Consider the following 10,183-nt stretch of genomic DNA (forward strand, 5'->3'; position numbering starts at 1 on the left):
GCCAATTTTCTCTTAAATAGCAAATTCCCAAAGCTGTATGATTCTGTTTGCAAGAATGTTTTTCACACTGCTTAATAAGACCAGTTAATGTGTAAAACAAAGAAAAAAACATATATATATCACGTATTTTCATGGATCTGAAACTTTAACTGTCTATAGGGTTGCTTGTCATAGTTGAACATTATTTAATTAACTTATTGACTATATGTGGGTATACTTTTCTCTATAGCCATTCACTTTTTTAAAGTTTTAATTATTTAATTGACAAATTAGCTATTCATTTTCCTTCAAATCCTATTTTTATCACAATGTCCATTTTACAGCTACACACAAAATTTAGTGGGTCCAAATTGTTCAATCACTTCTATGTTATTTGTTCAGAATAGTGGATCTTTGCTTAATTCACTTTTGTTTTAATCCCATCATATTCCTTTAGGCCAAGAAAATGAAAGCTCATTTGGATTATATTTATGCTTAATATCAACATGGTTTATAAGTGGACAGAAAAACACTCACTCACGTATTCAGCCACCTATGGTCTGGAGTGGTCTGTAGAACAGCCCGAAGTGTACACCATGTCTCTGCACTTGAAGCTCATGGAATGTGTTGGAGGAGACTCGAGCTCCATGTGGGAACAGTGTGGACCAAGAGCCAGCATGGAGGAGGGCTGTGTGAGCAGACTGCTGTAGAATGCTAAAGTTATAATCCTAGCTGGTGTCTCGTTCTGTTTAAAAAAATCAAATTTCTGTATTTAATTGACATATTGATCCTTATAGTCAGTACCATCAGGTCTTAGATTGTTAAGTCATTTTGCTGCCACCAGACTAGTGACAGTCACTCACTTATTTGTAATGATTCTTGGGAAGTTTAGTCGAGAGAATATCCTTGAATAAAGAAGGACATGTTTTAAGTATTTTCGTCGTAGTCTAGATGGGTTGTTAAACCCATTTCCACACGAGTATAAACGTAAAACAGAAACATGAAGGTGTCAGCAATCATGATTTTGTTTTACTTGTTCACAAGTTTGAAAAGGTGCATGAGGCACCAATCAGTGACACTGGAATGCTTTAAGGATGGTTTGTGACTTTACCCCATTGTGCCTTATCATTTGTCAACAAACTTACTGGGCCAAACACAAATGGCTGAGACACTTCTGGCCCCCTTTCTTGTCATCCCTGCCATCCCCAAAGACAGACTCTGGGAAACAACTTGGGAACTGCTTCAAGTAGATGTCAGGTCATGGCTTCGTCCGCTGCCCAGCATGTACCTGGACTTCCTTTGGGTGCTGGCTTTTCTGCTGGACTAAGAGATTCATGGAAAGAACCCCAGGGCAAGGTGAGGAGAAGCAGCTGGTACAGACTGATGACGAAGGAGAGGACCAGAAAAGCTGCTTGGGTGTGGTGGAAGTTTCAGTGTAATGTGATTCCTAGTAGGCACATCTGTGACTCCCTTAAATAAAAAGAGGCAGAGATGAGGGGATGCCTGGTGAAAATGGTGTTTGTTGTAACATGTTGGTATCATTGTGGGTAAGTAGAACAGACAAATATTTACATCTCTTATGAAAAGCTACCTTTAGCCATAGATAAACATTAAAAGAAGACTCAGCCCTGGAGTATATTCGATCTATGGTTAACTCATCTATCAGCAAATGGTTAAGTAAGCAAAATTAATTTTTCCATTTGGTGTGTATTTCACAGGGTAACAATGAAGTGCTCCAATCTGCTTGTGAGACCAGTTAGATTAGTAGTGCATTTGGGACCATTCCTCCTGTATGTCTTTACAAGCAAATTGAAATGATGTGCTCTTCTTTGTACTATACAGAAGGACACACCACAGATCCTTTTTAAAGCAGGTAATAAAGTAGCTTTTTCCTTTTGAAACATCATTGTCAAACAGTGCTTTTTAAACTATTCTTGGTAAAGAATGAGCTTTAAAAATTCTAATCCTTTGCAGGTTGGTAGTTTTATAAATACAATAAAAATATAGCACCAAGATCAGATTGCTATAAAAGTTTCTAAACACTTTCAATTTCTGTACTTAATCTTGCAGTGTGGTAATAAAGACTTCCACACTTTAGTAGCACTAAAATACGAGTTTCAGGCAAGATTCAGCAGATTCTGTTACTTGGTGGCTGAGATTTTGCCTAGAGCAGGAGGGCAGTGATTTTGGGTTTTTGCTATTACTGTTCCAACTAGGGCCACCATGTGAGCTTCTGCACACGCATCTTGCTTAGTGGTCCTTGACTGAGGAGGTGAATGAAGCTGAGATCTCTCCAAGCCATGGAGGGCTTGAGGTATCAACTGCCCCAAGGGAAGAATTGTCTTTTTCTACCAATAAGGCTCAGCCTACTGGCCAAGCCCTGCACCAGTAGGGATGCCTTTTCCTGATTTGCATAAAGGGCTGTATTGGCAGGAGGTCCCTGGATCAGCCAGATAGTCCCACTGCCGAGGTGCACATTGCAGGAAGAGGATACTGTTTTGAGAAGACATTCATGGATTTCACCAGTCCCTCAGAAAAAATCGGCAAGAACCTGCCTGAGTTCACAGTTCTTTGTGCTTAAGAAAAAGCATCACATTTTATTTCTTTACTGGATTTCAAGTTCCTTGTGGGAACGGATGTGGGTATCATATCATTATGACCAGAACATTGCTCGTATAAATGTCAGAGGAATTCCAAATTGCAAGTTTGATAATGAGAGCCAAGCTCAGCTGTTATTTCTCAAAGAGGCAAAGAATCTAACTGTGATTATGTTCCCTGGAAATTTCTTTTTATTGATCCAGGAATTGAAGAGAGCAAGTTTTTAGATGTAGTCAGGGGACAGAAGCATATGCTGACACATTCATCAAGCCAGGGTGGCCTATAGAATGGACACGAGTCAAACCAAGTTTTGCTAACAATGTATCCCTAGTGAGGTTAAAATTATCCAGGGCCATCAAGTTCACCTAGAAGCAGGTTGTTGGACTGATATGCCTGTGAAAGAATGTTATTTAGTGGGATCACAGATCCTAAGAATGGAGAACCTTGAGATGTCGTGGGGCCTGGGCGCAGTGGCTCACACTTGTAATTCCAGCACTTTGGGAGGCCGAGGCAGGCGGATCACTTGAGGTGAGGTGTTTGAAACCAGCCTGGCCAACATGGTGAAACCTCATCTCTACTAAAAATACAAAAAATTAGCCGGGCATGGTGGCAGGTGCCTGTAATCACAGCTACTTGGGAGGCTGAGGCAGGAGAATTGCTTGACCCCGGAGGTGGAGGTTGCAGTGAGGTGAGATTGTGCCGCTGCACTCCAGCCTGCCAACAGAGTGAGACTCCGTCTCAATTGAAAAAAAAAAAAAAAGATGTCCTGGGAATACACACACCGTGTTCCACTGCCTATGGAAGAGGCCTCACCCTGACCTGCCAGCTGCCCTTCCTGGGCTCAGTGGAGCCTCCGTGCAGGTTCCGGGTTGGAGATGCAATGTACAGTTGAGCTGGTGCGGCAAACAGGAAGCAAGAGCAGAGGCATGGGTGGCCTGGATCAGCAGAGCCATGGTAGGAGTCCGTTCAAATAATTATCAAATTGGAAACACAGGCACGTGGCCAACATGCACAACTGAAACCAGAAAAAAGTGAGGGCCCTAGAGGCTTACCACTAACACAGAGGAAAGTCCCTTTGTTCTTAAACAGCAGGAGGCATCGGATAGTTTCTTCTCCACCAAACTGTATTAACCTGGACACATCCAGGTTGTTGGTTTCCTAACAGTTTTGACACTCTCTAAAAGACGAACAGCTTGCTTGGCATTTGCAGGCCTCAAGTATGGTGTCGCTGAAGAGGAGGCCCAGGTTAAATGTCTGCACTAAGAAGAGCTTTGAGCAAATTCATGAATTCCAATTCTGTGTGTATTTTTATTGTGAATGACAAATGTTTATGAGCTTAAGTTTGTTTTATTAATTAGTCCGGACATGGTGGCTCATGCCTGTAATCCCAAAACTTTGGGAGGCCGAGGTGGCTGGATCACCTGAGGTCAGGAGATCGAGACAAGCCTGGCCAACATGGTGAAAATATGTCTCTACTAAAAATACAAAAATGAGCTAGGCGTGGTGTGTGGCGAGTGCCTGTAATCCCAGCTAGTTGGAAGGCTGAGGCGGGAGAATCACTTGATCCTGGGAGGCAGAGGTTGCAGTGAGCCAAGGTCGTGCCACTGCACTCCAGCCTGGGTTACAGGAATGAAACTCTGCCTCAAAAAAAAAAAAAAAAAAAAAATATACACACACACACACACACACAATATAATTAGTAGGAAATATTGCCTGAGCCTAAGTCTATCTTGTTAGAAATGCAAGAAATTTAGCTAGTGCATTTCTGTAGTCCCAGCTACTCACGAGGCTGAGGCAAGAGAATTGCTTGAACCCAGGAGGCAGAGGTTGCAGTGAGCTGAGATTGTGCCACTGCACTCCAGCCTGGGCAACAGAGTGAGACTCCATCTAAAAAAACAAAAAAAAAAAAGCAAGAAATAACTTCTAATATTCTTTGGGTTCTGTTCAAGCACTTTAGGTTGTGAGGGTAGAAAACCTCTTGAGTTGGATAGGGAGAATCCCACACACCGCCAGGGCAGGAAGTATAGCCAGTCCTCACTGCAAGTTGCCTGAAACCTGTAAAGTCAAGAATTAAGGTTACCAGCTGCATTTCTGCTGGTCCATGAGGTCTCACATCTCAAGATTGCTATGCCTTACGCTGTACATTTCTCTCTCCTTCTTCCTCACTTTGTCTTTTTTTACCTCTGTCCCCACTCCTCATCCCTAGAATGTGAAGTTGCTCCTACTACTGAACAGAACTGCACCTTAGTTCACTAGTTCAGATTCCTGAGAAGCAAAATCTGATTGGCTAAGATTCTATGGCACTATGGCCCTTGAACTACCTGCCCGTCTCTAGATAATCATCTGTAGTCACAGTATGGGGAAAGGGAGCCCCCAGAGCAGAACCAGTTTCTGGAAAATGCCCGAGCAGGACCACATCTGAAACCATATCTAATACATGTTAGGCTTCTTACCTTTCCCCTTTCATGATGGCAGATGAAGCCTGTTCAGATCACTGCATAACTAAAATTGGCAGTTATCCAACTAGAATCCTCACTCATAAAAATCTTAATCAGTTCATTTGAGAGGAACAAAGACAACTGCTTGGTGACACAAATCTTAGGGTAGCAGTCACGCAAGGTTGCCCGTATGAAGTAGTAGAAGATAGAACAAAAAGTTACAGATGCCCAGAATAATTCCCCTCATGGGCAGGTTTGTTGTTTTTGGTTTGTTTAAATAGCTGAAAACATACTCGTTCCTGTGCTGTTTTTAAAATTCAGAAAAAAAGCTCTGTGAGCATTACTCCAGTATTTTGATGGAAATGGTTGACAGTTTCTTTTGTCCTCTAAACCTGAAACTAGGTACGTTTTCAGCCCCACTTTTAGCAGCAGCTGGTTAGCTCTGTTTGCAAAGCATTCTGGCTCCAGTACCTGAACTTAATGGTGCAGATGCTGGATCTGTCATTGTTAGCTTCCTTCGGGTTCCATGATGACTTCCTTAATTTGTTGTTCTCTTTGTGCCATGAGTAGTAAATTCTTACCGGCAGTGAGAAATTAGCTCCTCCGCTCTTAAGGATAAGCACGAAGGTCAAATCTCATGGTCTGAAGCTACATGCACAGAATTCCCAGCAGCTCTATCACGGCTAGTTTTATGTTTACTGTAATGAAATACTTCCCCCCAATCCTATTATGACTTCTACAGGATATTATATTTGTTAAGGTATATCCTGGGGCCAGGGAACAGAACAGAGTGCCCAGACCCTTAAAAAGGTAAACCTGGTGGCTGTTCTTACTAGTCAGAGTTGCATTTGTGGCTTTCTAGACATTGAAGTAAATAAAAAGAAATCTTTGTAGGGCTTCATAGTGAATATCAGAAAAGGTAGTTCGGTATTATAAATGGATAATGCCACAAAATATATTTCTGGATCAATGTGTGTTGGAGACATTAAATTTATCTACATTCCAAAGGTTAACAATGGAACTAAACTAAGCCAAGGGGAGAGTTCTAGTTTTTTTGTTTTGCTTTGTTTTAAAAATAAATACAGAAAAGAGAAATATTTCTTACAAGCTAATGATCAGCAACACCTAGTGGAACGAGTAATCGTGTTGAACAATGCTATGGAAAGACAGTATCAAAAGCAGACGGACTTGCAGTTTCATTCTAATAACTTCAGTCTCCACATTAAAGAACTGTGGGAAGGAGCAAGTACCTTATAGGACAGATACTGTTGGTTTCTGTACCCATAGTTACTCTAGCTCAGGAAAAAGGAAGTAAATAAATATGGTGAAGTAATTTCAAATGGTTCCAAAGCCATTTCCTTACCTTACTCCTAAACTATTTGTAGATAATGGGACTTTCAAAGTCAGTGATTGTGTTAAACAAGGGGCAGTGACGAACAATTGTAACCAGACATTTTCACATGGATGAAACAAATCAGGCATTTTCAAATATGAACTGGAAAGGGACCTTTCCACATAATGCACTTAAAGAGGTTTATAAAGTCCCAGAATGTCAGCAAAGACACATAATGATGAGGGACAACCTCTTAAAAATTCTAACAAAGTGTTCACTGTTTCCCACAGTTCCTCTGTGTAGGCTGATGGTCCTACGGAGGTACATAGTTAGATTAATCTGATCTTTGGTATCATTGTATCCCAACAGGGACCAGGAGGATCATCATCATCTGTGTGGCAGACTAAAAGGCTGTTAAATATTTGTATATAGAGAGAATTAAGTATCATAGTAAATTACAAACTTTGTGATTAATGAGTGACCCTCTGATAGCTACTTTACGGGAGCATCCTAAACATTTCTCAGCATTCATCTCATCACACTTCTGTTCATTCTATGTAACTGCAGCCAATCTCATATTCCACAGTCCTTTTTTTTTTTTTTTTTGAGACGGAGTCTCGCTCTGTCCCCCAGGCTGGAGTGCAGTGGCGCGATCTCGGCTCACTGCAAGCTCCGCCTCCTGGGTTCACGCCATTCTCCTGCCTCAGTCTCCCGAGTAGCTGGGACTACAGGCGCCCGCCACCACGCCCGGCTAATTTTTTGTATTTTTAGTAGAGACAGGGTTTCACCGTGTTAGCCAGGATGGTCTCGATCTTCTGACCTTGTGATCCGCCCGCCTCGGCCTCCCAAAGTGCTGGGATTACAGGCTTGAGCCACCACGCCCGGCCATATTCCACAGTCCTTTACAACAATTCTTTGGTTTTGAGCGTTATTATAGTGGAGGTAGAGTTTTATGAGTATTTTGTCAAGATCGAGCCAGGGAACTTCCATATTATTGTTTCAAGAGAATTGACTTCCAAAGCGACTTTTCAAGAGACCCAGAAGGGTCATGCCTTAGTAGTAGAGCTAAACTATCCCAGAGCAGAGGCTACTTCAAACCTACCCTAAACACGTTTAAAAAGAAGCCATGACAGGATCAAACAAATCTGATTTTCCAGTAACTTAACTGTCTTCTCTAACAAAGCCATTCTTTAAGGGAACATGGCAAAGTTCAGATACTTAATGTTCACCAGCCAATAAAAAATTACTAGACATGCCAAGAAGCAGGAAAATGTGACCCATAACCAAGAGTTTTTTTTTTAAAAAAAAGCAGTCAATAGGAAAAGACCCAACAATGGCAGACAATGGAATTAGTAGGCAAGGACTTTGAAATGGCTATTACATATATGCTTGCTGTGTTTAAATATTGTTAAAATATAATCGTGAGAGATAGTGAAGATATTTAAAAACCAAATGGAAATTCTAGAGGTGAAAAATACAGTATCTGAAATGAAAAATACATTGGATGGGATTAACTGCATCTTCTTTATGGAAAAAGAAAAGATGAATGAACTTGAAGTTGTAGCAATAGAAACTATTCAAACTGAAACAGAAAAGCAATGGGAAAAAATGGGGCCTCAGTGACTTGGGGTAAATTATTCGTGTAATTGCAGTCCCAGTAAAGTGTTTGTTTGGCCGGGGGTTCGGGGGCAGGAAGGAGGCCAGGTGCCGTGGCTCGGGCCTGTAATCCCAACACTTTGGGAGGCTGAGGTGGGAGTATACCTTGAGCTCAGGAGTTTGAGACTAGCCTGGGTAACATACCGGGACCTCATCTCTACTGAAAAAAAAAAAAAAATAGCTGAGCATGATGGCACACGCCTGTAGTCCCAGCTACTCGGGAGGCTGAGGCAGGAGGAATACTTGAGCCCTGGAGTTCGAGGCTGCAGTGAGCCATGATTGCATCACTGCACTCCAGTCTACATGACAGGGTGAGACCCTGTCTAAAAACAAAAACAAGGCCGGGCGCGGTGGCTCAAGCCTGTAATCTCAGCACTTTGGGAGGCCAAGGCGGGCGGATCACGAGGTCAGGAGATCAAGACCATCTTGGCTAACACGGTGAAACCCCGTCTCTACTAAAAATACAAAAAATTAGCCGGGCGTGTTGGCGGGCGCCTGTAGTCCCAGCTACTCGGGAGGCTGAGGCAGGAGAATGGCGTGAACCCGGGAAGCGGAGCTTGCAGTGAGCCGAGAGCGCGCCACTGCACTCCAGCCTGGGCGACAGAGCGAGACTCCGTCTCAAAAAAAAAAACAAAAACAAAACATGAAAACATTGAAGAAATAATGGGTGAAAAAAATTCAAATTTGCTAAAAGCTATGATGAACACACAGATCCAAGAACCTTCATAAAACCCAAGTAGGATAAACACACAAAAAGATCACATTGAACCACATCGTACTCAAATCGCTGAGAAACAGTGATAAAATCTTAAAATCAGCCAGAGGAAAAAAGGCATATGAGATACAGAAGAACAAAGATAAGAATGAGACAGATTTCTTTTTAGAAATGATGCAAATCAGAAGATAATGGTATGATACCTTTACCGAATAAAACATTTTTTGGGGTCAATGTAGAATTCCACATCTAGGAAAACATCCTTTAAAATTTTTACCCTAGGCTGGGCATGGTGGTGGCTGAGGCAGGAGGATCACTTAAGCCTGGAAGTTCAAGGTTATGATTGTGCCTGTGAACAGCCATTGCATTTCAGGTTATGATTGTGCCTGTGAACAGCCATTGCATTTCAGCCTGGGCAACATAGTGAGACCCCATCTATTAAAATAAAATTTCACCTTAAGATAAAATAAAGGCTTTTAGGCTGGGCGTGGTGGCTCATGCTTGTAATCCTAGCACTTTGGGAGTCCGAGGCGGGCAGATCACCTGAGGTCATGAGTTCGAGACCAGCCTGGCCAGCATGGCCAAACCCCATCTCTACTGAAAATACAAAAATTAGCCAGGCCTGGTGGTGCATGGCTGTACTCACAGCTACTCAGGAGGCTGAGGCAGCAGAATCGCTTGAACCCAGGAGGTGGAGGTTGCAGTAAGCCGAGATCACACCACTGCACTCCAGTTTGGGCAACAGAGTGGAATTCCGTCTCAAAATAATAATAATAAATTTTAAAAAAGACTTTTAGCCGGGCGCGGTGGCTCAAGCCTGTAATCCCAGCACTTTGGGAGGCTGAGGCGGGCGGATCACGAGGTCAGGAGATCGAGACCATCCTGGCTAACAAGGTGAAACCCCGTCTCTACTAAAAATACAAAAAATTAGGCGGGCGTGTTGGCGGGCGCCTGTAGTCCCAGCTACTTGGGAGGCTGAGGCAGGAGAATGGCGTGAACCCGGGAGGCGGAGCTTGCAGTGAGCCGAGATCGCACCACTGCACTCCAGCCTGGGGGAAAGAGAAAGACTCCGTCTCAAAAAAAAAAATAAAAAATAAAAAATAAAAAAAAAATAAAAAAGACTTTTAAAGACAAAAGCTGAGAGACTTTGTTACCACCAGATCTGCACTATATGTAAGATTAAGGGAAGTTCTTTAGGCAGAAGAAAAATAAAACCAGATGGAAACTTAGATCTATGCAAAAGGATGGAGAGCATAAGGAATGCTAAGTATAAATGTATTTCATTCTTATTTTAAAATGTATTTTAAAAGTAATTGACTGGCTAGGTGTGGCTCATGCCTGTAACCCCAGCACTTTGGGAGGCCAAGGCGGGCAGATCACCTGAGGTCAGGAGTTCAAGATCAGCCTGGCCAACATGCTGAAACCCTGTCTCTACCAAAAATACAAAAATTAGCCAGGTGTGAT

General features: G+C 42.5%; 1 protein-coding gene across 2 annotated transcripts in view; it reads left to right on the forward strand.

Annotated features, from left to right (window-relative positions):
- OTULINL (OTU deubiquitinase with linear linkage specificity like) overlaps positions 1 to 1,495 on the forward strand; it is a 34,651-nt gene extending 33,156 nt beyond the window's left edge. For both annotated transcript variants that reach the window (XR_009210589.1, XR_004244903.2), the window contains exon 9: positions 437 to 1,495. The gene's annotated coding sequence lies outside the window, so the exon portion shown is untranslated. The remainder of the gene's footprint in view (positions 1 to 436) is intronic.
- Positions 1,496 to 10,183: the final 8,688 nt, after the last annotated feature.

Source organism: Hylobates moloch, unplaced genomic scaffold (genome assembly GCF_009828535.3).
Source record: "Hylobates moloch isolate HMO894 unplaced genomic scaffold, HMol_V3 SCAFFOLD_17, whole genome shotgun sequence".
NCBI classification, from domain to species: domain Eukaryota; kingdom Metazoa; phylum Chordata; class Mammalia; order Primates; family Hylobatidae; genus Hylobates; species Hylobates moloch.